This window comes from Rhinoderma darwinii (genome assembly GCF_050947455.1).
Source record: "Rhinoderma darwinii isolate aRhiDar2 chromosome 5 unlocalized genomic scaffold, aRhiDar2.hap1 SUPER_5_unloc_45, whole genome shotgun sequence".
Classification (NCBI taxonomy): domain Eukaryota; kingdom Metazoa; phylum Chordata; class Amphibia; order Anura; family Rhinodermatidae; genus Rhinoderma; species Rhinoderma darwinii.
Window position 1 is genome coordinate 366873 of NW_027461804.1, and position 27925 is coordinate 394797.

Below are 27925 nucleotides of genomic sequence, written 5' to 3' on the forward strand. Positions count from 1 at the left end.
ACAGCACAACAGTCAAATAGTGGAGTGGAGTAGGGGAACAGCAAACAGCCAATAAAGCAGCCCGCCCGCTCGCCTGCCCGCCACAATGGACCTACCTGTGTACACTAGATGGATGTGATGGAATGTACTGTCGTCCCTACATTTCAAGAAGAAGTAAGAATTGCAGTTGCAACAAAGCCTTGCTTGCCTACAAAGAGAGCAGCAATTTGGATTTGTTACTATGTTACCTAGAAGAATAACAAACTGTGCAAGGATGGAGGTTGTAGGAGCAAGGAGAAGTTGTCTGTAAAGTTGGTGGATGCCTATTTTCCATTTTGCAGTCCCTTGTCTCCCTCTTGTGGCCTCCTGGAGGCAACTAGCTGTGCAAAAAAAAGACAGCCTGGCGGCCGGCTGTTGCAGTGTTGCCCTCTCAGGCAACACTGAGTGACTGACTGAGCCTCACCGTCTTATATAAAGTTCAGACGGAACTTTGCACGTGTCATAGTGGAGCCCTCAGGATTCCAGAGCCAGCTTTCTGACATCATAATGGGGCCTCAGAGATAAAAGCCTGGGCCCAGGCAGTGTTGGTCAGTGCTGCTCAGCAGGCAGCACTGGACTGGACTGGATTACAGCTGATACAAGGTGTGAAGGAACAAGGGGTGGCTGTGGGCATGCACTTGCTGCCGCTGCCAGTGTTTATCTGCATGGCAGCAGGGCATTTGGGCGTTGCCAGGAAGGCGTTTTTATGTAGATTCCTCCTCTTTCAGCACTGCATTGTGGTGCAAGCAAAAGAAGCAAATCCTGTCTGGCTTCCTCTCCGGCCTTTATTCACCTCCCGTGTAGCTGTGAGTGTGTGAGCCTGCAGGGCCCCATGGAATTGCCTAGAAGTAGGCTGAATCGCTGCAAGGGCTGAACAGCAGTATCGGGCAGGCTCGGGCAACGCGCGGCCCGTTCGGGTTATCGCTTCTCGGCCTTTTGGCTAAGATCAAGTGTAGTATCTGTTCTTATCAGTTTAATATCTGATACGTCCCCTATCTGGGGACCATATATTAAATGGATTTTTAGAACAGAGAGATGGAAATAGAGCTTGCTCTGTCCACTCCACGCATTGACCTGGTATTGCAGTATTTCCAGGACCGGTGCACCCTTTCCTTATGTGTTGACTAAAAGCAGATTCCAAAAGTGTTTTTTGTCTTTGCTATTGTTTCTGTCTTTCTGAAGGGATCTCCCCTTTTAATCCCATTATTTCAACACCTGTTGGACAATGCATGAGTGATAATGAGCTCATTGATTAAATGCAATTAATGAATAGATTGCCACCTCTTGTTGTGTGTCGTCTGTGTTTCTGTGTTTCCGGCATTTCACATTGGAACACCTCATTCACCTTCCTTGTCTTCTCTCCGCCCTCCCTTTTAGGTAAGTTAAAGAGCTGCACCTGAGCCAGCCACTGATTGATTGATTGATTGATTGATTGATTGATTGATTGATTGATTGATTGATGCAGCACAACAGTCAAATAGTGGAGTGGAGTAGGGGAACAGCAAACAGCCAATAAAGCAGCCCGCCCGCTCGCCTGCCCGCCACAATGGACCTACCTGTGTACACTAGATGGATGTGATGGAATGTACTGTCGTCCCTACATTTCAAGAAGAAGTAAGAATTGCAGTTGCAACAAAGCCTTGCTTGCCTACAAAGAGAGCAGCAATTTGGATTTGTTACTATGTTACCTAGAAGAATAACAAACTGTGCAAGGATGGAGGTTGTAGGAGCAAGGAGAAGTTGTCTGTAAAGTTGGTGGATGCCTATTTTCCATTTTGCAGTCCCTTGTCTCCCTCTTGTGGCCTCCTGGAGGCAACTAGCTGTGCAAAAAAAAGACAGCCTGGCGGCCGGCTGTTGCAGTGTTGCCCTCTCAGGCAACACTGAGTGACTGACTGAGCCTCACCGTCTTATATAAAGTTCAGACGGAACTTTGCACGTGTCATAGTGGAGCCCTCAGGATTCCAGAGCCAGCTTTCTGACATCATAATGGGGCCTCAGAGATAAAAGCCTGGGCCCAGGCAGTGTTGGTCAGTGCTGCTCAGCAGGCAGCACTGGACTGGACTGGATTACAGCTGATACAAGGTGTGAAGGAACAAGGGGTGGCTGTGGGCATGCACTTGCTGCCGCTGCCAGTGTTTATCTGCATGGCAGCAGGGCATTTGGGCGTTGCCAGGAAGGCGTTTTTATGTAGATTCCTCCTCTTTCAGCACTGCATTGTGGTGCAAGCAAAAGAAGCAAATCCTGTCTGGCTTCCTCTCCGGCCTTTATTCACCTCCCGTGTAGCTGTGAGTGTGTGAGCCTGCAGGGCCCCATGGAATTGCCTAGAAGTAGGCTGAATCGCTGCAAGGGCTGAACAGCAGTATCGGGCAGGCTCGGGCAACGCGCGGCCCGTTCGGGTTATCGCTTCTCGGCCTTTTGGCTAAGATCAAGTGTAGTATCTGTTCTTATCAGTTTAATATCTGATACGTCCCCTATCTGGGGACCATATATTAAATGGATTTTTAGAACAGGGAGATGGAAATAGAGCTTGCTCTGTCCACTCCACGCATTGACCTGGTATTGCAGTATTTCCAGGACCGGTGCACCCTTTCCTTATGTGTTGACTAAAAGCAGATTCCAAAAGTGTTTTTTGTCTTTGCTATTGTTTCTGTCTTTCTGAAGGGATCTCCCCTTTTAATCCCATTATTTCAACACCTGTTGGACAATGCATGAGTGATAATGAGCTCATTGATTAAATGCAATTAATGAATAGATTGCCACCTCTTGTTGTGTGTCGTCTGTGTTTCTGTGTTTCCGGCATTTCACATTGGAACACCTCATTCACCTTCCTTGTCTTCTCTCCGCCCTCCCTTTTAGGTAAGTTAAATAGCTGCACCTGAGCCAGCCACTGATTGATTGATTGATTGATTGATTGATTGATTGATTGATTGATTGATTGATTGATTGATTGATGCAGCACAACAGTCAAATAGTGGAGTGGAGTAGGGGAACAGCAAACAGCCAATAAAGCAGCCCGCCCGCTCGCCTGCCCGCCACAATGGACCTACCTGTGTACACTAGATGGATGTGATGGAATGTACTGTCGTCCCTACATTTCAAGAAGAAGTAAGAATTGCAGTTGCAACAAAGCCTTGCTTGCCTACAAAGAGAGCAGCAATTTGGATTTGTTACTATGTTACCTAGAAGAATAACAAACTGTGCAAGGATGGAGGTTGTAGGAGCAAGGAGAAGTTGTCTGTAAAGTTGGTGGATGCCTATTTTCCATTTTGCAGTCCCTTGTCTCCCTCTTGTGGCCTCCTGGAGGCAACTAGCTGTGCAAAAAAAAGACAGCCTGGCGGCCGGCTGTTGCAGTGTTGCCCTCTCAGGCAACACTGAGTGACTGACTGAGCCTCACCGTCTTATATAAAGTTCAGACGGAACTTTGCACGTGTCATAGTGGAGCCCTCAGGATTCCAGAGCCAGCTTTCTGACATCATAATGGGGCCTCAGAGATAAAAGCCTGGGCCCAGGCAGTGTTGGTCAGTGCTGCTCAGCAGGCAGCACTGGACTGGACTGGATTACAGCTGATACAAGGTGTGAAGGAACAAGGGGTGGCTGTGGGCATGCACTTGCTGCCGCTGCCAGTGTTTATCTGCATGGCAGCAGGGCATTTGGGCGTTGCCAGGAAGGCGTTTTTATGTAGATTCCTCCTCTTTCAGCACTGCATTGTGGTGCAAGCAAAAGAAGCAAATCCTGTCTGGCTTCCTCTCCGGCCTTTATTCACCTCCCGTGTAGCTGTGAGTGTGTGAGCCTGCAGGGCCCCATGGAATTGCCTAGAAGTAGGCTGAATCGCTGCAAGGGCTGAACAGCAGTATCGGGCAGGCTCGGGCAACGCGCGGCCCGTTCGGGTTATCGCTTCTCGGCCTTTTGGCTAAGATCAAGTGTAGTATCTGTTCTTATCAGTTTAATATCTGATACGTCCCCTATCTGGGGACCATATATTAAATGGATTTTTAGAACAGGGAGATGGAAATAGAGCTTGCTCTGTCCACTCCACGCATTGACCTGGTATTGCAGTATTTCCAGGACCGGTGCACCCTTTCCTTATGTGTTGACTAAAAGCAGATTCCAAAAGTGTTTTTTGTCTTTGCTATTGTTTCTGTCTTTCTGAAGGGATCTCCCCTTTTAATCCCATTATTTCAACACCTGTTGGACAATGCATGAGTGATAATGAGCTCATTGATTAAATGCAATTAATGAATAGATTGCCACCTCTTGTTGTGTGTCGTCTGTGTTTCTGTGTTTCCGGCATTTCACATTGGAACACCTCATTCACCTTCCTTGTCTTCTCTCCGCCCTCCCTTTTAGGTAAGTTAAAGAGCTGCACCTGAGCCAGCCACTGATTGATTGATTGATTGATTGATTGATTGATTGATTGATTGATTGATGCAGCACAACAGTCAAATAGTGGAGTGGAGTAGGGGAACAGCAAACAGCCAATAAAGCAGCCCGCCCGCTCGCCTGCCCGCCACAATGGACCTACCTGTGTACACTAGATGGATGTGATGGAATGTACTGTCGTCCCTACATTTCAAGAAGAAGTAAGAATTGCAGTTGCAACAAAGCCTTGCTTGCCTACAAAGAGAGCAGCAATTTGGATTTGTTACTATGTTACCTAGAAGAATAACAAACTGTGCAAGGATGGAGGTTGTAGGAGCAAGGAGAAGTTGTCTGTAAAGTTGGTGGATGCCTATTTTCCATTTTGCAGTCCCTTGTCTCCCTCTTGTGGCCTCCTGGAGGCAACTAGCTGTGCAAAAAAAAGACAGCCTGGCGGCCGGCTGTTGCAGTGTTGCCCTCTCAGGCAACACTGAGTGACTGACTGAGCCTCACCGTCTTATATAAAGTTCAGACGGAACTTTGCACGTGTCATAGTGGAGCCCTCAGGATTCCAGAGCCAGCTTTCTGACATCATAATGGGGCCTCAGAGATAAAAGCCTGGGCCCAGGCAGTGTTGGTCAGTGCTGCTCAGCAGGCAGCACTGGACTGGACTGGATTACAGCTGATACAAGGTGTGAAGGAACAAGGGGTGGCTGTGGGCATGCACTTGCTGCCGCTGCCAGTGTTTATCTGCATGGCAGCAGGGCATTTGGGCGTTGCCAGGAAGGCGTTTTTATGTAGATTCCTCCTCTTTCAGCACTGCATTGTGGTGCAAGCAAAAGAAGCAAATCCTGTCTGGCTTCCTCTCCGGCCTTTATTCACCTCCCGTGTAGCTGTGAGTGTGTGAGCCTGCAGGGCCCCATGGAATTGCCTAGAAGTAGGCTGAATCGCTGCAAGGGCTGAACAGCAGTATCGGGCAGGCTCGGGCAACGCGCGGCCCGTTCGGGTTATCGCTTCTCGGCCTTTTGGCTAAGATCAAGTGTAGTATCTGTTCTTATCAGTTTAATATCTGATACGTCCCCTATCTGGGGACCATATATTAAATGGATTTTTAGAACAGGGAGATGGAAATAGAGCTTGCTCTGTCCACTCCACGCATTGACCTGGTATTGCAGTATTTCCAGGACCGGTGCACCCTTTCCTTATGTGTTGACTAAAAGCAGATTCCAAAAGTGTTTTTTGTCTTTGCTATTGTTTCTGTCTTTCTGAAGGGATCTCCCCTTTTAATCCCATTATTTCAACACCTGTTGGACAATGCATGAGTGATAATGAGCTCATTGATTAAATGCAATTAATGAATAGATTGCCACCTCTTGTTGTGTGTCGTCTGTGTTTCTGTGTTTCCGGCATTTCACATTGGAACACCTCATTCACCTTCCTTGTCTTCTCTCCGCCCTCCCTTTTAGGTAAGTTAAAGAGCTGCACCTGAGCCAGCCACTGATTGATTGATTGATTGATTGATTGATTGATTGATTGATGCAGCACAACAGTCAAATAGTGGAGTGGAGTAGGGGAACAGCAAACAGCCAATAAAGCAGCCCGCCCGCTCGCCTGCCCGCCACAATGGACCTACCTGTGTACACTAGATGGATGTGATGGAATGTACTGTCGTCCCTACATTTCAAGAAGAAGTAAGAATTGCAGTTGCAACAAAGCCTTGCTTGCCTACAAAGAGAGCAGCAATTTGGATTTGTTACTATGTTACCTAGAAGAATAACAAACTGTGCAAGGATGGAGGTTGTAGGAGCAAGGAGAAGTTGTCTGTAAAGTTGGTGGATGCCTATTTTCCATTTTGCAGTCCCTTGTCTCCCTCTTGTGGCCTCCTGGAGGCAACTAGCTGTGCAAAAAAAAGACAGCCTGGCGGCCGGCTGTTGCAGTGTTGCCCTCTCAGGCAACACTGAGTGACTGACTGAGCCTCACCGTCTTATATAAAGTTCAGACGGAACTTTGCACGTGTCATAGTGGAGCCCTCAGGATTCCAGAGCCAGCTTTCTGACATCATAATGGGGCCTCAGAGATAAAAGCCTGGGCCCAGGCAGTGTTGGTCAGTGCTGCTCAGCAGGCAGCACTGGACTGGACTGGATTACAGCTGATACAAGGTGTGAAGGAACAAGGGGTGGCTGTGGGCATGCACTTGCTGCCGCTGCCAGTGTTTATCTGCATGGCAGCAGGGCATTTGGGCGTTGCCAGGAAGGCGTTTTTATGTAGATTCCTCCTCTTTCAGCACTGCATTGTGGTGCAAGCAAAAGAAGCAAATCCTGTCTGGCTTCCTCTCCGGCCTTTATTCTGAGTGTGTGAGCCTGCAGGGCCCCATGGAATTGCCTAGAAGTAGGCTGAATCGCTGCAAGGGCTGAACAGCAGTATCGGGCAGGCTCGGGCAACGCGCGGCCCGTTCGGGTTATCGCTTCTCGGCCTTTTGGCTAAGATCAAGTGTAGTATCTGTTCTTATCAGTTTAATATCTGATACGTCCCCTATCTGGGGACCATATATTAAATGGATTTTTAGAACAGGGAGATGGAAATAGAGCTTGCTCTGTCCACTCCACGCATTGACCTGGTATTGCAGTATTTCCAGGACCGGTGCACCCTTTCCTTATGTGTTGACTAAAAGCAGATTCCAAAAGTGTTTTTTGTCTTTGCTATTGTTTCTGTCTTTCTGAAGGGATCTCCCCTTTTAATCCCATTATTTCAACACCTGTTGGACAATGCATGAGTGATAATGAGCTCATTGATTAAATGCAATTAATGAATAGATTGCCACCTCTTGTTGTGTGTCGTCTGTGTTTCTGTGTTTCCGGCATTTCACATTGGAACACCTCATTCACCTTCCTTGTCTTCTCTCCGCCCTCCCTTTTAGGTAAGTTAAAGAGCTGCACCTGAGCCAGCCACTGATTGATTGATTGATTGATTGATTGATTGATTGATTGATTGATTGATTGATGCAGCACAACAGTCAAATAGTGGAGTGGAGTAGGGGAACAGCAAACAGCCAATAAAGCAGCCCGCCCGCTCGCCTGCCCGCCACAATGGACCTACCTGTGTACACTAGATGGATGTGATGGAATGTACTGTCGTCCCTACATTTCAAGAAGAAGTAAGAATTGCAGTTGCAACAAAGCCTTGCTTGCCTACAAAGAGAGCAGCAATTTGGATTTGTTACTATGTTACCTAGAAGAATAACAAACTGTGCAAGGATGGAGGTTGTAGGAGCAAGGAGAAGTTGTCTGTAAAGTTGGTGGATGCCTATTTTCCATTTTGCAGTCCCTTGTCTCCCTCTTGTGGCCTCCTGGAGGCAACTAGCTGTGCAAAAAAAAGACAGCCTGGCGGCCGGCTGTTGCAGTGTTGCCCTCTCAGGCAACACTGAGTGACTGACTGAGCCTCACCGTCTTATATAAAGTTCAGACGGAACTTTGCACGTGTCATAGTGGAGCCCTCAGGATTCCAGAGCCAGCTTTCTGACATCATAATGGGGCCTCAGAGATAAAAGCCTGGGCCCAGGCAGTGTTGGTCAGTGCTGCTCAGCAGGCAGCACTGGACTGGACTGGATTACAGCTGATACAAGGTGTGAAGGAACAAGGGGTGGCTGTGGGCATGCACTTGCTGCCGCTGCCAGTGTTTATCTGCATGGCAGCAGGGCATTTGGGCGTTGCCAGGAAGGCGTTTTTATGTAGATTCCTCCTCTTTCAGCACTGCATTGTGGTGCAAGCAAAAGAAGCAAATCCTGTCTGGCTTCCTCTCCGGCCTTTATTCACCTCCCGTGTAGCTGTGAGTGTGTGAGCCTGCAGGGCCCCATGGAATTGCCTAGAAGTAGGCTGAATCGCTGCAAGGGCTGAACAGCAGTATCGGGCAGGCTCTGGCAACGCGCGGCCCGTTCGGGTTATCGCTTCTCGGCCTTTTGGCTAAGATCAAGTGTAGTATCTGTTCTTATCAGTTTAATATCTGATACGTCCCCTATCTGGGGACCATATATTAAATGGATTTTTAGAACAGGGAGATGGAAATAGAGCTTGCTCTGTCCACTCCACGCATTGACCTGGTATTGCAGTATTTCCAGGACCGGTGCACCCTTTCCTTATGTGTTGACTAAAAGCAGATTCCAAAAGTGTTTTTTGTCTTTGCTATTGTTTCTGTCTTTCTGAAGGGATCTCCCCTTTTAATCCCATTATTTCAACACCTGTTGGACAATGCATGAGTGATAATGAGCTCATTGATTAAATGCAATTAATGAATAGATTGCCACCTCTTGTTGTGTGTCGTCTGTGTTTCTGTGTTTCCGGCATTTCACATTGGAACACCTCATTCACCTTCCTTGTCTTCTCTCCGCCCTCCCTTTTAGGTAAGTTAAAGAGCTGCACCTGAGCCAGCCACTGATTGATTGATTGATTGATTGATTGATTGATTGATTGATTGATTGATTGATGCAGCACAACAGTCAAATAGTGGAGTGGAGTAGGGGAACAGCAAACAGCCAATAAAGCAGCCCGCCCGCTCGCCTGCCCGCCACAATGGACCTACCTGTGTACACTAGATGGATGTGATGGAATGTACTGTCGTCCCTACATTTCAAGAAGAAGTAAGAATTGCAGTTGCAACAAAGCCTTGCTTGCCTACAAAGAGAGCAGCAATTTGGATTTGTTACTATGTTACCTAGAAGAATAACAAACTGTGCAAGGATGGAGGTTGTAGGAGCAAGGAGAAGTTGTCTGTAAAGTTGGTGGATGCCTATTTTCCATTTTGCAGTCCCTTGTCTCCCTCTTGTGGCCTCCTGGAGGCAACTAGCTGTGCAAAAAAAAGACAGCCTGGCGGCCGGCTGTTGCAGTGTTGCCCTCTCAGGCAACACTGAGTGACTGACTGAGCCTCACCGTCTTATATAAAGTTCAGACGGAACTTTGCACGTGTCATAGTGGAGCCCTCAGGATTCCAGAGCCAGCTTTCTGACATCATAATGGGGCCTCAGAGATAAAAGCCTGGGCCCAGGCAGTGTTGGTCAGTGCTGCTCAGCAGGCAGCACTGGACTGGACTGGATTACAGCTGATACAAGGTGTGAAGGAACAAGGGGTGGCTGTGGGCATGCACTTGCTGCCGCTGCCAGTGTTTATCTGCATGGCAGCAGGGCATTTGGGCGTTGCCAGGAAGGCGTTTTTATGTAGATTCCTCCTCTTTCAGCACTGCATTGTGGTGCAAGCAAAAGAAGCAAGTCCTGTCTGGCTTCCTCTCCGGCCTTTATTCACCTCCCGTGTAGCTGTGAGTGTGTGAGCCTGCAGGGCCCCATGGAATTGCCTAGAAGTAGGCTGAATCGCTGCAAGGGCTGAACAGCAGTATCGGGCAGGCTCGGGCAACGCGCGGCCCGTTCGGGTTATCGCTTCTCGGCCTTTTGGCTAAGATCAAGTGTAGTATCTGTTCTTATCAGTTTAATATCTGATACGTCCCCTATCTGGGGACCATATATTAAATGGATTTTTAGAACAGGGAGATGGAAATAGAGCTTGCTCTGTCCACTCCACGCATTGACCTGGTATTGCAGTATTTCCAGGACCGGTGCACCCTTTCCTTATGTGTTGACTAAAAGCAGATTCCAAAAGTGTTTTTTGTCTTTGCTATTGTTTCTGTCTTTCTGAAGGGATCTCCCCTTTTAATCCCATTATTTCAACACCTGTTGGACAATGCATGAGTGATAATGAGCTCATTGATTAAATGCAATTAATGAATAGATTGCCACCTCTTGTTGTGTGTCGTCTGTGTTTCTGTGTTTCCGGCATTTCACATTGGAACACCTCATTCACCTTCCTTGTCTTCTCTCCTCCCTCCCTTTTAGGTAAGTTAAAGAGCTGCACCTGAGCCAGCCACTGATTGATTGATTGATTGATTGATTGATTGATTGATTGATTGATGCAGCACAACAGTCAAATAGTGGAGTGGAGTAGGGGAACAGCAAACAGCCAATAAAGCAGCCCGCCCGCTCGCCTGCCCGCCACAATGGACCTACCTGTGTACACTAGATGGATGTGATGGAATGTACTGTCGTCCCTACATTTCAAGAAGAAGTAAGAATTGCAGTTGCAACAAAGCCTTGCTTGCCTACAAAGAGAGCAGCAATTTGGATTTGTTACTATGTTACCTAGAAGAATAACAAACTGTGCAAGGATGGAGGTTGTAGGAGCAAGGAGAAGTTGTCTGTAAAGTTGGTGGATGCCTATTTTCCATTTTGCAGTCCCTTGTCTCCCTCTTGTGGCCTCCTGGAGGCAACTAGCTGTGCAAAAAAAAGACAGCCTGGCGGCCGGCTGTTGCAGTGTTGCCCTCTCAGGCAACACTGAGTGACTGACTGAGCCTCACCGTCTTATATAAAGTTCAGACGGAACTTTGCACGTGTCATAGTGGAGCCCTCAGGATTCCAGAGCCAGCTTTCTGACATCATAATGGGGCCTCAGAGATAAAAGCCTGGGCCCAGGCAGTGTTGGTCAGTGCTGCTCAGCAGGCAGCACTGGACTGGACTGGATTACAGCTGATACAAGGTGTGAAGGAACAAGGGGTGGCTGTGGGCATGCACTTGCTGCCGCTGCCAGTGTTTATCTGCATGGCAGCAGGGCATTTGGGCGTTGCCAGGAAGGCGTTTTTATGTAGATTCCTCCTCTTTCAGCACTGCATTGTGGTGCAAGCAAAAGAAGCAAATCCTGTCTGGCTTCCTCTCCGGCCTTTATTCACCTCCCGTGTAGCTGTGAGTGTGTGAGCCTGCAGGGCCCCATGGAATTGCCTAGAAGTAGGCTGAATCGCTGCAAGGGCTGAACAGCAGTATCGGGCAGGCTCGGGCAACGCGCGGCCCGTTCGGGTTATCGCTTCTCGGCCTTTTGGCTAAGATCAAGTGTAGTATCTGTTCTTATCAGTTTAATATCTGATACGTCCCCTATCTGGGGACCATATATTAAATGGATTTTTAGAACAGGGAGATGGAAATAGAGCTTGCTCTGTCCACTCCACGCATTGACCTGGTATTGCAGTATTTCCAGGACCGGTGCACCCTTTCCTTATGTGTTGACTAAAAGCAGATTCCAAAAGTGTTTTTTGTCTTTGCTATTGTTTCTGTCTTTCTGAAGGGATCTCCCCTTTTAATCCCATTATTTCAACACCTGTTGGACAATGCATGAGTGATAATGAGCTCATTGATTAAATGCAATTAATGAATAGATTGCCACCTCTTGTTGTGTGTCGTCTGTGTTTCTGTGTTTCCGGCATTTCACATTGGAACACCTCATTCACCTTCCTTGTCTTCTCTCCGCCCTCCCTTTTAGGTAAGTTAAAGAGCTGCACCTGAGCCAGCCACTGATTGATTGATTGATTGATTGATTGATTGATTGATGCAGCACAACAGTCAAATAGTGGAGTGGAGTAGGGGAACAGCAAACAGCCAATAAAGCAGCCCGCCCGCTCGCCTGCCCGCCACAATGGACCTACCTGTGTACACTAGATGGATGTGATGGAATGTACTGTCGTCCCTACATTTCAAGAAGAAGTAAGAATTGCAGTTGCAACAAAGCCTTGCTTGCCTACAAAGAGAGCAGCAATTTGGATTTGTTACTATGTTACCTAGAAGAATAACAAACTGTGCAAGGATGGAGGTTGTAGGAGCAAGGAGAAGTTGTCTGTAAAGTTGGTGGATGCCTATTTTCCATTTTGCAGTCCCTTGTCTCCCTCTTGTGGCCTCCTGGAGGCAACTAGCTGTGCAAAAAAAAGACAGCCTGGCGGCCGGCTGTTGCAGTGTTGCCCTCTCAGGCAACACTGAGTGACTGACTGAGCCTCACCGTCTTATATAAAGTTCAGACGGAACTTTGCACGTGTCATAGTGGAGCCCTCAGGATTCCAGAGCCAGCTTTCTGACATCATAATGGGGCCTCAGAGATAAAAGCCTGGGCCCAGGCAGTGTTGGTCAGTGCTGCTCAGCAGGCAGCACTGGACTGGACTGGATTACAGCTGATACAAGGTGTGAAGGAACAAGGGGTGGCTGTGGGCATGCACTTGCTGCCGCTGCCAGTGTTTATCTGCATGGCAGCAGGGCATTTGGGCGTTGCCAGGAAGGCGTTTTTATGTAGATTCCTCCTCTTTCAGCACTGCATTGTGGTGCAAGCAAAAGAAGCAAATCCTGTCTGGCTTCCTCTCCGGCCTTTATTCACCTCCCGTGTAGCTGTGAGTGTGTGAGCCTGCAGGGCCCCATGGAATTGCCTAGAAGTAGGCTGAATCGCTGCAAGGGCTGAACAGCAGTATCGGGCAGGCTCGGGCAACGCGCGGCCCGTTCGGGTTATCGCTTCTCGGCCTTTTGGCTAAGATCAAGTGTAGTATCTGTTCTTATCAGTTTAATATCTGATACGTCCCCTATCTGGGGACCATATATTAAATGGATTTTTAGAACAGGGAGATGGAAATAGAGCTTGCTCTGTCCACTCCACGCATTGACCTGGTATTGCAGTATTTCCAGGACCGGTGCACCCTTTCCTTATGTGTTGACTAAAAGCAGATTCCAAAAGTGTTTTTTGTCTTTGCTATTGTTTCTGTCTTTCTGAAGGGATCTCCCCTTTTAATCCCATTCCATTATTTCAACACCTGTTGGACAATGCATGAGTGATAATGAGCTCATTGATTAAATGCAATTAATGAATAGATTGCCACCTCTTGTTGTGTGTCGTCTGTGTTTCTGTGTTTCCGGCATTTCACATTGGAACACCTCATTCACCTTCCTTGTCTTCTCTCCGCCCTCCCTTTTAGGTAAGTTAAAGAGCTGCACCTGAGCCAGCCACTGATTGATTGATTGATTGATTGATTGATTGATTGATTGATTGATTGATGCAGCACAACAGTCAAATAGTGGAGTGGAGTAGGGGAACAGCAAACAGCCAATAAAGCAGCCCGCCCGCTCGCCTGCCCGCCACAATGGACCTACCTGTGTACACTAGATGGATGTGATGGAATGTACTGTCGTCCCTACATTTCAAGAAGAAGTAAGAATTGCAGTTGCAACAAAGCCTTGCTTGCCTACAAAGAGAGCAGCAATTTGGATTTGTTACTATGTTACCTAGAAGAATAACAAACTGTGCAAGGATGGAGGTTGTAGGAGCAAGGAGAAGTTGTCTGTAAAGTTGGTGGATGCCTATTTTCCATTTTGCAGTCCCTTGTCTCCCTCTTGTGGCCTCCTGGAGGCAACTAGCTGTGCAAAAAAAAGACAGCCTGGCGGCCGGCTGTTGCAGTGTTGCCCTCTCAGGCAACACTGAGTGACTGACTGAGCCTCACCGTCTTATATAAAGTTCAGACGGAACTTTGCACGTGTCATAGTGGAGCCCTCAGGATTCCAGAGCCAGCTTTCTGACATCATAATGGGGCCTCAGAGATAAAAGCCTGGGCCCAGGCAGTGTTGGTCAGTGCTGCTCAGCAGGCAGCACTGGACTGGACTGGATTACAGCTGATACAAGGTGTGAAGGAACAAGGGGTGGCTGTGGGCATGCACTTGCTGCCGCTGCCAGTGTTTATCTGCATGGCAGCAGGGCATTTGGGCGTTGCCAGGAAGGCGTTTTTATGTAGATTCCTCCTCTTTCAGCACTGCATTGTGGTGCAAGCAAAAGAAGCAAATCCTGTCTGGCTTCCTCTCCGGCCTTTATTCACCTCCCGTGTAGCTGTGAGTGTGTGAGCCTGCAGGGCCCCATGGAATTGCCTAGAAGTAGGCTGAATCGCTGCAAGGGCTGAACAGCAGTATCGGGCAGGCTCGGGCAACGCGCGGCCCGTTCGGGTTATCGCTTCTCGGCCTTTTGGCTAAGATCAAGTGTAGTATCTGTTCTTATCAGTTTAATATCTGATACGTCCCCTATCTGGGGACCATATATTAAATGGATTTTTAGAACAGGGAGATGGAAATAGAGCTTGCTCTGTCCACTCCACGCATTGACCTGGTATTGCAGTATTTCCAGGACCGGTGCACCCTTTCCTTATGTGTTGACTAAAAGCAGATTCCAAAAGTGTTTTTTGTCTTTGCTATTGTTTCTGTCTTTCTGAAGGGATCTCCCCTTTTAATCCCATTATTTCAACACCTGTTGGACAATGCATGAGTGATAATGAGCTCATTGATTAAATGCAATTAATGAATAGATTGCCACCTCTTGTTGTGTGTCGTCTGTGTTTCTGTGTTTCCGGCATTTCACATTGGAACACCTCATTCACCTTCCTTGTCTTCTCTCCGCCCTCCCTTTTAGGTAAGTTAAAGAGCTGCACCTGAGCCAGCCACTGATTGATTGATTGATTGATTGATTGATTGATTGATTGATTGATTGATTGATGCAGCACAACAGTCAAATAGTGGAGTGGAGTAGGGGAACAGCAAACAGCCAATAAAGCAGCCCGCCCGCTCGCCTGCCCGCCACAATGGACCTACCTGTGTACACTAGATGGATGTGATGGAATGTACTGTCGTCCCTACATTTCAAGAAGAAGTAAGAATTGCAGTTGCAACAAAGCCTTGCTTGCCTACAAAGAGAGCAGCAATTTGGATTTGTTACTATGTTACCTAGAAGAATAACAAACTGTGCAAGGATGGAGGTTGTAGGAGCAAGGAGAAGTTGTCTGTAAAGTTGGTGGATGCCTATTTTCCATTTTGCAGTCCCTTGTCTCCCTCTTGTGGCCTCCTGGAGGCAACTAGCTGTGCAAAAAAAAGACAGCCTGGCGGCCGGCTGTTGCAGTGTTGCCCTCTCAGGCAACACTGAGTGACTGACTGAGCCTCACCGTCTTATATAAAGTTCAGACGGAACTTTGCACGTGTCATAGTGGAGCCCTCAGGATTCCAGAGCCAGCTTTCTGACATCATAATGGGGCCTCAGAGATAAAAGCCTGGGCCCAGGCAGTGTTGGTCAGTGCTGCTCAGCAGGCAGCACTGGACTGGACTGGATTACAGCTGATACAAGGTGTGAAGGAACAAGGGGTGGCTGTGGGCATGCACTTGCTGCCGCTGCCAGTGTTTATCTGCATGGCAGCAGGGCATTTGGGCGTTGCCAGGAAGGCGTTTTTATGTAGATTCCTCCTCTTTCAGCACTGCATTGTGGTGCAAGCAAAAGAAGCAAATCCTGTCTGGCTTCCTCTCCGGCCTTTATTCACCTCCCGTGTAGCTGTGAGTGTGTGAGCCTGCAGGGCCCCATGGAATTGCCTAGAAGTAGGCTGAATCGCTGCAAGGGCTGAACAGCAGTATCGGGCAGGCTCGGGCAACGCGCGGCCCGTTCGGGTTATCGCTTCTCGGCCTTTTGGCTAAGATCAAGTGTAGTATCTGTTCTTATCAGTTTAATATCTGATACGTCCCCTATCTGGGGACCATATATTAAATGGATTTTTAGAACAGGGAGATGGAAATAGAGCTTGCTCTGTCCACTCCACGCATTGACCTGGTATTGCAGTATTTCCAGGACCGGTGCACCCTTTCCTTATGTGTTGACTAAAAGCAGATTCCAAAAGTGTTTTTTGTCTTTGCTATTGTTTCTGTCTTTCTGAAGGGATCTCCCCTTTTAATCCCATTATTTCAACACCTGTTGGACAATGCATGAGTGATAATGAGCTCATTGATTAAATGCAATTAATGAATAGATTGCCACCTCTTGTTGTGTGTCGTCTGTGTTTCTGTGTTTCCGGCATTTCACATTGGAACACCTCATTCACCTTCCTTGTCTTCTCTCCGCCCTCCCTTTTAGGTAAGTTAAAGAGCTGCACCTGAGCCAGCCACTGATTGATTGATTGATTGATTGATTGATTGATTGATTGATTGATTGATTGATTGATTGATTGATGCAGCACAACAGTCAAATAGTGGAGTGGAGTAGGGGAACAGCAAACAGCCAATAAAGCAGCCCGCCCGCTCGCCTGCCCGCCACAATGGACCTACCTGTGTACACTAGATGGATGTGATGGAATGTACTGTCGTCCCTACATTTCAAGAAGAAGTAAGAATTGCAGTTGCAACAAAGCCTTGCTTGCCTACAAAGAGAGCAGCAATTTGGATTTGTTACTATGTTACCTAGAAGAATAACAAACTGTGCAAGGATGGAGGTTGTAGGAGCAAGGAGAAGTTGTCTGTAAAGTTGGTGGATGCCTATTTTCCATTTTGCAGTCCCTTGTCTCCCTCTTGTGGCCTCCTGGAGGCAACTAGCTGTGCAAAAAAAAGACAGCCTGGCGGCCGGCTGTTGCAGTGTTGCCCTCTCAGGCAACACTGAGTGACTGACTGAGCCTCACCGTCTTATATAAAGTTCAGACGGAACTTTGCACGTGTCATAGTGGAGCCCTCAGGATTCCAGAGCCAGCTTTCTGACATCATAATGGGGCCTCAGAGATAAAAGCCTGGGCCCAGGCAGTGTTGGTCAGTGCTGCTCAGCAGGCAGCACTGGACTGGACTGGATTACAGCTGATACAAGGTGTGAAGGAACAAGGGGTGGCTGTGGGCATGCACTTGCTGCCGCTGCCAGTGTTTATCTGCATGGCAGCAGGGCATTTGGGCGTTGCCAGGAAGGCGTTTTTATGTAGATTCCTCCTCTTTCAGCACTGCATTGTGGTGCAAGCAAAAGAATCAAATCCTGTCTGGCTTCCTCTCCGGCCTTTATTCACCTCCCGTGTAGCTGTGAGTGTGTGAGCCTGCAGGGCCCCATGGAATTGCCTAGAAGTAGGCTGAATCGCTGCAAGGGCTGAACAGCAGTATCGGGCAGGCTCGGGCAACGCGCGGCCCGTTCGGGTTATCGCTTCTCGGCCTTTTGGCTAAGATCAAGTGTAGTATCTGTTCTTATCAGTTTAATATCTGATACGTCCCCTATCTGGGGACCATATATTAAATGGATTTTTAGAACAGGGAGATGGAAATAGAGCTTGCTCTGTCCACTCCACGCATTGACCTGGTATTGCAGTATTTCCAGGACCGGTGCACCCTTTCCTTATGTGTTGACTAAAAGCAGATTCCAAAAGTGTTTTTTGTCTTTGCTATTGTTTCTGTCTTTCTGAAGGGATCTCCCCTTTTAATCCCATTATTTCAACACCTGTTGGACAATGCATGAGTGATAATGAGCTCATTGATTAAATGCAATTAATGAATAGATTGCCACCTCTTGTTGTGTGTCGTCTGTGTTTCTGTGTTTCCGGCATTTCACATTGGAACACCTCATTCACCTTCCTTGTCTTCTCTCCGCCCTCCCTTTTAGGTAAGTTAAAGAGCTGCACCTGAGCCAGCCACTGATTGATTGATTGATTGATTGATTGATTGATTGATTGATTGATTGATGCAGCACAACAGTCAAATAGTGGAGTGGAGTAGGGGAACAGCAAACAGCCAATAAAGCAGCCCGCCCGCTCGCCTGCCCGCCACAATGGACCTACCTGTGTACACTAGATGGATGTGATGGAATGTACTGTCGTCCCTACATTTCAAGAAGAAGTAAGAATTGCAGTTGCAACAAAGCCTTGCTTGCCTACAAAGAGAGCAGCAATTTGGATTTGTTACTATGTTACCTAGAAGAATAACAAACTGTGCAAGGATGGAGGTTGTAGGAGCAAGGAGAAGTTGTCTGTAAAGTTGGTGGATGCCTATTTTCCATTTTGCAGTCCCTTGTCTCCCTCTTGTGGCCTCCTGGAGGCAACTAGCTGTGCAAAAAAAAGACAGCCTGGCGGCCGGCTGTTGCAGTGTTGCCCTCTCAGGCAACACTGAGTGACTGACTGAGCCTCACCGTCTTATATAAAGTTCAGACGGAACTTTGCACGTGTCATAGTGGAGCCCTCAGGATTCCAGAGCCAGCTTTCTGACATCATAATGGGGCCTCAGAGATAAAAGCCTGGGCCCAGGCAGTGTTGGTCAGTGCTGCTCAGCAGGCAGCACTGGACTGGACTGGATTACAGCTGATACAAGGTGTGAAGGAACAAGGGGTGGCTGTGGGCATGCACTTGCTGCCGCTGCCAGTGTTTATCTGCATGGCAGCAGGGCATTTGGGCGTTGCCAGGAAGGCGTTTTTATGTAGATTCCTCCTCTTTCAGCACTGCATTGTGGTGCAAGCAAAAGAAGCAAATCCTGTCTGGCTTCCTCTCCGGCCTTTATTCACCTCCCGTGTAGCTGTGAGTGTGTGAGCCTGCAGGGCCCCATGGAATTGCCTAGAAGTAGGCTGAATCGCTGCAAGGGCTGAACAGCAGTATCGGGCAGGCTCGGGCAACGCGCGGCCCGTTCGGGTTATCGCTTCTCGGCCTTTTGGCTAAGATCAAGTGTAGTATCTGTTCTTATCAGTTTAATATCTGATACGTCCCCTATCTGGGGACCATATATTAAATGGATTTTTAGAACAGGGAGATGGAAATAGAGCTTGCTCTGTCCACTCCACGCATTGACCTGGTATTGCAGTATTTCCAGGACCGGTGCACCCTTTCCTTATGTGTTGACTAAAAGCAGATTCCAAAAGTGTTTTTTGTCTTTGCTATTGTTTCTGTCTTTCTGAAGGGATCTCCCCTTTTAATCCCATTATTTCAACACCTGTTGGACAATGCATGAGTGATAATGAGCTCATTGATTAAATGCAATTAATGAATAGATTGCCACCTCTTGTTGTGTGTCGTCTGTGTTTCTGTGTTTCCGGCATTTCACATTGGAACACCTCATTCACCTTCCTTGTCTTCTCTCCGCCCTCCCTTTTAGGTAAGTTAAAGAGCTGCACCTGAGCCAGCCACTGATTGATTGATTGATTGATTGATTGATTGATTGATTGATTGATTGATTGATTGATTGATTGATGCAGCACAACAGTCAAATAGTGGAGTGGAGTAGGGGAACAGCAAACAGCCAATAAAGCAGCCCGCCCGCTCGCCTGCCCGCCACAATGGACCTACCTGTGTACACTAGATGGATGTGATGGAATGTACTGTCGTCCCTACATTTCAAGAAGAAGTAAGAATTGCAGTTGCAACAAAGCCTTGCTTGCCTACAAAGAGAGCAGCAATTTGGATTTGTTACTATGTTACCTAGAAGAATAACAAACTGTGCAAGGATGGAGGTTGTAGGAGCAAGGAGAAGTTGTCTGTAAAGTTGGTGGATGCCTATTTTCCATTTTGCAGTCCCTTGTCTCCCTCTTGTGGCCTCCTGGAGGCAACTAGCTGTGCAAAAAAAAGACAGCCTGGCGGCCGGCTGTTGCAGTGTTGCCCTCTCAGGCAACACTGAGTGACTGACTGAGCCTCACCGTCTTATATAAAGTTCAGACGGAACTTTGCACGTGTCATAGTGGAGCCCTCAGGATTCCAGAGCCAGCTTTCTGACATCATAATGGGGCCTCAGAGATAAAAGCCTGGGCCCAGGCAGTGTTGGTCAGTGCTGCTCAGCAGGCAGCACTGGACTGGACTGGATTACAGCTGATACAAGGTGTGAAGGAACAAGGGGTGGCTGTGGGCATGCACTTGCTGCCGCTGCCAGTGTTTATCTGCATGGCAGCAGGGCATTTGGGCGTTGCCAGGAAGGCGTTTTTATGTAGATTCCTCCTCTTTCAGCACTGCATTGTGGTGCAAGCAAAAGAAGCAAATCCTGTCTGGCTTCCTCTCCGGCCTTTATTCACCTCCCGTGTAGCTGTGAGTGTGTGAGCCTGCAGGGCCCCATGGAATTGCCTAGAAGTAGGCTGAATCGCTGCAAGGGCTGAACAGCAGTATCGGGCAGGCTCGGGCAACGCGCGGCCCGTTCGGGTTATCGCTTCTCGGCCTTTTGGCTAAGATCAAGTGTAGTATCTGTTCTTATCAGTTTAATATCTGATACGTCCCCTATCTGGGGACCATATATTAAATGGATTTTTAGAACAGGGAGATGGAAATAGAGCTTGCTCTGTCCACTCCACGCATTGACCTGGTATTGCAGTATTTCCAGGACCGGTGCACCCTTTCCTTATGTGTTGACTAAAAGCAGATTCCAAAAGTGTTTTTTGTCTTTGCTATTGTTTCTGTCTTTCTGAAGGGATCTCCCCTTTTAATCCCAGTATTTCAACACCTGTTGGACAATGCATGAGTGATAATGAGCTCATTGATTAAATGCAATTAATGAATAGATTGCCACCTCTTGTTGTGTGTCGTCTGTGTTTCTGTGTTTCCGGCATTTCACATTGGAACACCTCATTCACCTTCCTTGTCTTCTCTCCGCCCTCCCTTTTAGGTAAGTTAAAGAGCTGCACCTGAGCCAGCCACTGATTGATTGATTGATTGATTGATTGATTGATTGATTGATTGATTGATTGATTGATTGATTGATTGATGCAGCACAACAGTCAAATAGTGGAGTGGAGTAGGGGAACAGCAAACAGCCAATAAAGCAGCCCGCCCGCTCGCCTGCCCGCCACAATGGACCTACCTGTGTACACTAGATGGATGTGATGGAATGTACTGTCGTCCCTACATTTCAAGAAGAAGTAAGAATTGCAGTTGCAACAAAGCCTTGCTTGCCTACAAAGAGAGCAGCAATTTGGATTTGTTACTATGTTACCTAGAAGAATAACAAACTGTGCAAGGATGGAGGTTGTAGGAGCAAGGAGAAGTTGTCTGTAAAGTTGGTGGATGCCTATTTTCCATTTTGCAGTCCCTTGTCTCCCTCTTGTGGCCTCCTGGAGGCAACTAGCTGTGCAAAAAAAAGACAGCCTGGCGGCCGGCTGTTGCAGTGTTGCCCTCTCAGGCAACACTGAGTGACTGACTGAGCCTCACCGTCTTATATAAAGTTCAGACGGAACTTTGCACGTGTCATAGTGGAGCCCTCAGGATTCCAGAGCCAGCTTTCTGACATCATAATGGGGCCTCAGAGATAAAAGCCTGGGCCCAGGCAGTGTTGGTCAGTGCTGCTCAGCAGGCAGCACTGGACTGGACTGGATTACAGCTGATACAAGGTGTGAAGGAACAAGGGGTGGCTGTGGGCATGCACTTGCTGCCGCTGCCAGTGTTTATCTGCATGGCAGCAGGGCATTTGGGCGTTGCCAGGAAGGCGTTTTTATGTAGATTCCTCCTCTTTCAGCACTGCATTGTGGTGCAAGCAAAAGAAGCAAATCCTGTCTGGCTTCCTCTCCGGCCTTTATTCACCTCCCGTGTAGCTGTGAGTGTGTGAGCCTGCAGGGCCCCATGGAATTGCCTAGAAGTAGGCTGAATCGCTGCAAGGGCTGAACAGCAGTATCGGGCAGGCTCGGGCAACGCGCGGCCCGTTCGGGTTATCGCTTCTCGGCCTTTTGGCTAAGATCAAGTGTAGTATCTGTTCTTATCAGTTTAATATCTGATACGTCCCCTATCTGGGGACCATATATTAAATGGATTTTTAGAACAGGGAGATGGAAATAGAGCTTGCTCTGTCCACTCCACGCATTGACCTGGTATTGCAGTATTTCCAGGACCGGTGCACCCTTTCCTTATGTGTTGACTAAAAGCAGATTCCAAAAGTGTTTTTTGTCTTTGCTATTGTTTCTGTCTTTCTGAAGGGATCTCCCCTTTTAATCCCATTATTTCAACACCTGTTGGACAATGCATGAGTGATAATGAGCTCATTGATTAAATGCAATTAATGAATAGATTGCCACCTCTTGTTGTGTGTCGTCTGTGTTTCTGTGTTTCCGGCATTTCACATTGGAACACCTCATTCACCTTCCTTGTCTTCTCTCCGCCCTCCCTTTTAGGTAAGTTAAAGAGCTGCACCTGAGCCAGCCACTGATTGATTGATTGATTGATTGATTGATTGATTGATTGATTGATTGATTGATTGATTGATGCAGCACAACAGTCAAATAGTGGAGTGGAGTAGGGGAACAGCAAACAGCCAATAAAGCAGCCCGCCCGCTCGCCTGCCCGCCACAATGGACCTACCTGTGTACACTAGATGGATGTGATGGAATGTACTGTCGTCCCTACATTTCAAGAAGAAGTAAGAATTGCAGTTGCAACAAAGCCTTGCTTGCCTACAAAGAGAGCAGCAATTTGGATTTGTTACTATGTTACCTACAAGAATAACAAACTGTGCAAGGATGGAGGTTGTAGGAGCAAGGAGAAGTTGTCTGTAAAGTTGGTGGATGCCTATTTTCCATTTTGCAGTCCCTTGTCTCCCTCTTGTGGCCTCCTGGAGGCAACTAGCTGTGCAAAAAAAAGACAGCCTGGCGGCCGGCTGTTGCAGTGTTGCCCTCTCAGGCAACACTGAGTGACTGACTGAGCCTCACCGTCTTATATAAAGTTCAGACGGAACTTTGCACGTGTCATAGTGGAGCCCTCAGGATTCCAGAGCCAGCTTTCTGACATCATAATGGGGCCTCAGAGATAAAAGCCTGGGCCCAGGCAGTGTTGGTCAGTGCTGCTCAGCAGGCAGCACTGGACTGGACTGGATTACAGCTGATACAAGGTGTGAAGGAACAAGGGGTGGCTGTGGGCATGCACTTGCTGCCGCTGCCAGTGTTTATCTGCATGGCAGCAGGGCATTTGGGCGTTGCCAGGAAGGCGTTTTTATGTAGATTCCTCCTCTTTCAGCACTGCATTGTGGTGCAAGCAAAAGAAGCAAATCCTGTCTGGCTTCCTCTCCGGCCTTTATTCACCTCCCGTGTAGCTGTGAGTGTGTGAGCCTGCAGGGCCCCATGGAATTGCCTAGAAGTAGGCTGAATCGCTGCAAGGGCTGAACAGCAGTATCGGGCAGGCTCGGGCAACGCGCGGCCCGTTCGGGTTATCGCTTCTCGGCCTTTTGGCTAAGATCAAGTGTAGTATCTGTTCTTATCAGTTTAATATCTGATACGTCCCCTATCTGGGGACCATATATTAAATGGATTTTTAGAACAGGGAGATGGAAATAGAGCTTGCTCTGTCCACTCCACGCATTGACCTGGTATTGCAGTATTTCCAGGACCGGTGCACCCTTTCCTTATGTGTTGACTAAAAGCAGATTCCAAAAGTGTTTTTTGTCTTTGCTATTGTTTCTGTCTTTCTGAAGGGATCTCCCCTTTTAATCCCATTATTTCAACACCTGTTGGACAATGCATGAGTGATAATGAGCTCATTGATTAAATGCAATTAATGAATAGATTGCCACCTCTTGTTGTGTGTCGTCTGTGTTTCTGTGTTTCCGGCATTTCACATTGGAACACCTCATTCACCTTCCTTGTCTTCTCTCCGCCCTCCCTTTTAGGTAAGTTAAAGAGCTGCACCTGAGCCAGCCACTGATTGATTGATTGATTGATTGATTGATTGATTGATTGATTGATTGATGCAGCACAACAGTCAAATAGTGGAGTGGAGTAGGGGAACAGCAAACAGCCAATAAAGCAGCCCGCCCGCTCGCCTGCCCGCCACAATGGACCTACCTGTGTACACTAGATGGATGTGATGGAATGTACTGTCGTCCCTACATTTCAAGAAGAAGTAAGAATTGCAGTTGCAACAAAGCCTTGCTTGCCTACAAAGAGAGCAGCAATTTGGATTTGTTACTATGTTACCTAGAAGAATAACAAACTGTGCAAGGATGGAGGTTGTAGGAGCAAGGAGAAGTTGTCTGTAAAGTTGGTGGATGCCTATTTTCCATTTTGCAGTCCCTTGTCTCCCTCTTGTGGCCTCCTGGAGGCAACTAGCTGTGCAAAAAAAAGACAGCCTGGCGGCCGGCTGTTGCAGTGTTGCCCTCTCAGGCAACACTGAGTGACTGACTGAGCCTCACCGTCTTATATAAAGTTCAGACGGAACTTTGCACGTGTCATAGTGGAGCCCTCAGGATTCCAGAGCCAGCTTTCTGACATCATAATGGGGCCTCAGAGATAAAAGCCTGGGCCCAGGCAGTGTTGGTCAGTGCTGCTCAGCAGGCAGCACTGGACTGGACTGGATTACAGCTGATACAAGGTGTGAAGGAACAAGGGGTGGCTGTGGGCATGCACTTGCTGCCGCTGCCAGTGTTTATCTGCATGGCAGCAGGGCATTTGGGCGTTGCCAGGAAGGCGTTTTTATGTAGATTCCTCCTCTTTCAGCACTGCATTGTGGTGCAAGCAAAAGAAGCAAATCCTGTCTGGCTTCCTCTCCGGCCTTTATTCACCTCCCGTGTAGCTGTGAGTGTGTGAGCCTGCAGGGCCCCATGGAATTGCCTAGAAGTAGGCTGAATCGCTGCAAGGGCTGAACAGCAGTATCGGGCAGGCTCGGGCAACGCGCGGCCCGTTCGGGTTATCGCTTCTCGGCCTTTTGGCTAAGATCAAGTGTAGTATCTGTTCTTATCAGTTTAATATCTGATACGTCCCCTATCTGGGGACCATATATTAAATGGATTTTTAGAACAGGGAGATGGAAATAGAGCTTGCTCTGTCCACTCCACGCATTGACCTGGTATTGCAGTATTTCCAGGACCGGTGCACCCTTTCCTTATGTGTTGACTAAAAGCAGATTCCAAAAGTGTTTTTTGTCTTTGCTATTGTTTCTGTCTTTCTGAAGGGATCTCCCCTTTTAATCCCATTATTTCAACACCTGTTGGACAATGCATGAGTGATAATGAGCTCATTGATTAAATGCAATTAATGAATAGATTGCCACCTCTTGTTGTGTGTCGTCTGTGTTTCTGTGTTTCCGGCATTTCACATTGGAACACCTCATTCACCTTCCTTGTCTTCTCTCCGCCCTCCCTTTTAGGTAAGTTAAAGAGCTGCACCTGAGCCAGCCACTGATTGATTGATTGATTGATTGATTGATTGATTGATTGATTGATTGATTGATTGATGCAGCACAACAGTCAAATAGTGGAGTGGAGTAGGGGAACAGCAAACAGCCAATAAAGCAGCCCGCCCGCTCGCCTGCCCGCCACAATGGACCTACCTGTGTACACTAGATGGATGTGATGGAATGTACTGTCGTCCCTACATTTCAAGAAGAAGTAAGAATTGCAGTTGCAACAAAGCCTTGCTTGCCTACAAAGAGAGCAGCAATTTGGATTTGTTACTATGTTACCTAGAAGAATAACAAACTGTGCAAGGATGGAGGTTGTAGGAGCAAGGAGAAGTTGTCTGTAAAGTTGGTGGATGCCTATTTTCCATTTTGCAGTCCCTTGTCTCCCTCTTGTGGCCTCCTGGAGGCAACTAGCTGTGCAAAAAAAAGACAGCCTGGCGGCCGGCTGTTGCAGTGTTGCCCTCTCAGGCAACACTGAGTGACTGACTGAGCCTCACCGTCTTATATAAAGTTCAGACGGAACTTTGCACGTGTCATAGTGGAGCCCTCAGGATTCCAGAGCCAGCTTTCTGACATCATAATGGGGCCTCAGAGATAAAAGCCTGGGCCCAGGCAGTGTTGGTCAGTGCTGCTCAGCAGGCAGCACTGGACTGGACTGGATTACAGCTGATACAAGGTGTGAAGGAACAAGGGGTGGCTGTGGGCATGCACTTGCTGCCGCTGCCAGTGTTTATCTGCATGGCAGCAGGGCATTTGGGCGTTGCCAGGAAGGCGTTTTTATGTAGATTCCTCCTCTTTCAGCACTGCATTGTGGTGCAAGCAAAAGAAGCAAATCCTGTCTGGCTTCCTCTCCGGCCTTTATTCACCTCCCGTGTAGCTGTGAGTGTGTGAGCCTGCAGGGCCCCATGGAATTGCCTAGAAGTAGGCTGAATCGCTGCAAGGGCTGAACAGCAGTATCGGGCAGGCTCGGGCAACGCGCGGCCCGTTCGGGTTAACGCTTCTCGGCCTTTTGGCTAAGATCAAGTGTAGTATCTGTTCTTATCAGTTTAATATCTGATACGTCCCCTATCTGGGGACCATATATTAAATGGATTTTTAGAACAGGGAGATGGAAATAGAGCTTGCTCTGTCCACTCCACACATTGACCTGGTATTGCAGTATTTCCAGGACCGGTGCACCCTTTCCTTATGTGTTGACTAAAAGCAGATTCCAAAAGTGTTTTTTGTCTTTGCTATTGTTTCTGTCTTTCTGAAGGGATCTCCCCTTTTAATCCCATTATTTCAACACCTGTTGGACAATGCATGAGTGATAATGAGCTCATTGATTAAATGCAATTAATGAATAGATTGCCACCTCTTGTTGTGTGTCGTCTGTGTTTCTGTGTTTCCGGCATTTCACATTGGAACACCTCATTCACCTTCCTTGTCTTCTCTCCGCCCTCCCTTTTAGGTAAGTTAAAGAGCTGCACCTGAGCCAGCCACTGATTGATTGATTGATTGATTGATTGATTGATTGATTGATTGATTGATTGATGCAGCACAACAGTCAAATAGTGGAGTGGAGTAGGGGAACAGCAAACAGCCAATAAAGCAGCCCGCCCGCTCGCCTGCCCGCCACAATGGACCTACCTGTGTACACTAGATGGATGTGATGGAATGTACTGTCGTCCCTACATTTCAAGAAGAAGTAAGAATTGCAGTTGCAACAAAGCCTTGCTTGCCTACAAAGAGAGCAGCAATTTGGATTTGTTACTATGTTACCTAGAAGAATAACAAACTGTGCAAGGATGGAGGTTGTAGGAGCAAGGAGAAGTTGTCTGTAAAGTTGGTGGATGCCTATTTTCCATTTTGCAGTCCCTTGTCTCCCTCTTGTGGCCTCCTGGAGGCAACTAGCTGTGCAAAAAAAAGACAGCCTGGCGGCCGGCTGTTGCAGTGTTGCCCTCTCAGGCAACACTGAGTGACTGACTGAGCCTCACCGTCTTATATAAAGTTCAGACGGAACTTTGCACGTGTCATAGTGGAGCCCTCAGGATTCCAGAGCCAGCTTTCTGACATCATAATGGGGCCTCAGAGATAAAAGCCTGGGCCCAGGCAGTGTTGGTCAGTGCTGCTCAGCAGGCAGCACTGGACTGGACTGGATTACAGCTGATACAAGGTGTGAAGGAACAAGGGGTGGCTGTGGGCATGCACTTGCTGCCGCTGCCAGTGTTTATCTGCATGGCAGCAGGGCATTTGGGCGTTGCCAGGAAGGCGTTTTTATGTAGATTCCTCCTCTTTCAGCACTGCATTGTGGTGCAAGCAAAAGAAGCAAATCCTGTCTGCCTTCCTCTCCGGCCTTTATTCACCTCCCGTGTAGCTGTGAGTGTGTGAGCCTGCAGGGCCCCATGGAATTGCCTAGAAGTAGGCTGAATCGCTGCAAGGGCTGAACAGCAGTATCGGGCAGGCTCGGGCAACGCGCGGCCCGTTCGGGTTATCGCTTCTCGGCCTTTTGGCTAAGATCAAGTGTAGTATCTGTTCTTATCAGTTTAATATCTGATACGTCCCCTATCTGGGGACCATATATTAAATGGATTTTTAGAACAGGGAGATGGAAATAGAGCTTGCTCTGTCCACTCCACGCATTGACCTGGTATTGCAGTATTTCCAGGACCGGTGCACCCTTTCCTTATGTGTTGACTAAAAGCAGATTCCAAAAGTGTTTTTTGTCTTTGCTATTGTTTCTGTCTTTCTGAAGGGATCTCCCCTTTTAATCCCATTATTTCAACACCTGTTGGACAATGCATGAGTGATAATGAGCTCATTGATTAAATGCAATTAATGAATAGATTGCCACCTC

The 27925-nt window shown here is 47.8% G+C and overlaps 19 non-coding genes across 19 annotated transcripts; all 19 read left to right on the plus strand.

Moving 5' to 3' along the window:
- The first annotated feature begins 938 nt into the window (after positions 1 to 938).
- Positions 939 to 1129, plus strand: LOC142693829 (U2 spliceosomal RNA). Its single transcript, XR_012862130.1, has one exon. It is a non-coding gene; the product is annotated as a U2 spliceosomal RNA (small nuclear RNA).
- A 1288-nt stretch (positions 1130 to 2417) lies between these two features.
- Positions 2418 to 2608, plus strand: LOC142694049 (U2 spliceosomal RNA). The gene has a single exon (XR_012862326.1). It is a non-coding gene; the product is annotated as a U2 spliceosomal RNA (small nuclear RNA).
- Positions 2609 to 3908: 1300 nt separating this feature from the next.
- Positions 3909 to 4099, plus strand: LOC142694050 (U2 spliceosomal RNA). Its single transcript, XR_012862327.1, has one exon. It is a non-coding gene; the product is annotated as a U2 spliceosomal RNA (small nuclear RNA).
- A 1284-nt stretch (positions 4100 to 5383) lies between these two features.
- Positions 5384 to 5574, plus strand: LOC142694051 (U2 spliceosomal RNA). The gene has a single exon (XR_012862328.1). It is a non-coding gene; the product is annotated as a U2 spliceosomal RNA (small nuclear RNA).
- A 1260-nt stretch (positions 5575 to 6834) lies between these two features.
- On the plus strand, positions 6835 to 7025 carry LOC142694052 (U2 spliceosomal RNA). The gene has a single exon (XR_012862329.1). It is a non-coding gene; the product is annotated as a U2 spliceosomal RNA (small nuclear RNA).
- Positions 7026 to 8313: 1288 nt separating this feature from the next.
- LOC142694054 (U2 spliceosomal RNA) lies at positions 8314 to 8504 on the plus strand. The gene has a single exon (XR_012862330.1). It is a non-coding gene; the product is annotated as a U2 spliceosomal RNA (small nuclear RNA).
- A 1288-nt stretch (positions 8505 to 9792) lies between these two features.
- LOC142694056 (U2 spliceosomal RNA) lies at positions 9793 to 9983 on the plus strand. Its single transcript, XR_012862332.1, has one exon. It is a non-coding gene; the product is annotated as a U2 spliceosomal RNA (small nuclear RNA).
- A 1280-nt stretch (positions 9984 to 11263) lies between these two features.
- Positions 11264 to 11454, plus strand: LOC142694057 (U2 spliceosomal RNA). The gene has a single exon (XR_012862333.1). It is a non-coding gene; the product is annotated as a U2 spliceosomal RNA (small nuclear RNA).
- A 1272-nt stretch (positions 11455 to 12726) lies between these two features.
- LOC142694058 (U2 spliceosomal RNA) lies at positions 12727 to 12917 on the plus strand. The gene has a single exon (XR_012862334.1). It is a non-coding gene; the product is annotated as a U2 spliceosomal RNA (small nuclear RNA).
- A 1289-nt stretch (positions 12918 to 14206) lies between these two features.
- LOC142694059 (U2 spliceosomal RNA) lies at positions 14207 to 14397 on the plus strand. Its single transcript, XR_012862335.1, has one exon. It is a non-coding gene; the product is annotated as a U2 spliceosomal RNA (small nuclear RNA).
- Positions 14398 to 15685: 1288 nt separating this feature from the next.
- On the plus strand, positions 15686 to 15876 carry LOC142694060 (U2 spliceosomal RNA). Its single transcript, XR_012862336.1, has one exon. It is a non-coding gene; the product is annotated as a U2 spliceosomal RNA (small nuclear RNA).
- A 1300-nt stretch (positions 15877 to 17176) lies between these two features.
- LOC142694061 (U2 spliceosomal RNA) lies at positions 17177 to 17367 on the plus strand. Its single transcript, XR_012862337.1, has one exon. It is a non-coding gene; the product is annotated as a U2 spliceosomal RNA (small nuclear RNA).
- A 1284-nt stretch (positions 17368 to 18651) lies between these two features.
- Positions 18652 to 18842, plus strand: LOC142694062 (U2 spliceosomal RNA). The gene has a single exon (XR_012862338.1). It is a non-coding gene; the product is annotated as a U2 spliceosomal RNA (small nuclear RNA).
- A 1300-nt stretch (positions 18843 to 20142) lies between these two features.
- Positions 20143 to 20333, plus strand: LOC142694063 (U2 spliceosomal RNA). Its single transcript, XR_012862339.1, has one exon. It is a non-coding gene; the product is annotated as a U2 spliceosomal RNA (small nuclear RNA).
- Positions 20334 to 21637: 1304 nt separating this feature from the next.
- On the plus strand, positions 21638 to 21828 carry LOC142694065 (U2 spliceosomal RNA). The gene has a single exon (XR_012862340.1). It is a non-coding gene; the product is annotated as a U2 spliceosomal RNA (small nuclear RNA).
- A 1296-nt stretch (positions 21829 to 23124) lies between these two features.
- LOC142694066 (U2 spliceosomal RNA) lies at positions 23125 to 23315 on the plus strand. Its single transcript, XR_012862341.1, has one exon. It is a non-coding gene; the product is annotated as a U2 spliceosomal RNA (small nuclear RNA).
- Positions 23316 to 24599: 1284 nt separating this feature from the next.
- Positions 24600 to 24790, plus strand: LOC142694068 (U2 spliceosomal RNA). The gene has a single exon (XR_012862343.1). It is a non-coding gene; the product is annotated as a U2 spliceosomal RNA (small nuclear RNA).
- Positions 24791 to 26082: 1292 nt separating this feature from the next.
- Positions 26083 to 26273, plus strand: LOC142693831 (U2 spliceosomal RNA). The gene has a single exon (XR_012862132.1). It is a non-coding gene; the product is annotated as a U2 spliceosomal RNA (small nuclear RNA).
- Positions 26274 to 27561: 1288 nt separating this feature from the next.
- Positions 27562 to 27752, plus strand: LOC142694069 (U2 spliceosomal RNA). The gene has a single exon (XR_012862344.1). It is a non-coding gene; the product is annotated as a U2 spliceosomal RNA (small nuclear RNA).
- Positions 27753 to 27925: the final 173 nt, after the last annotated feature.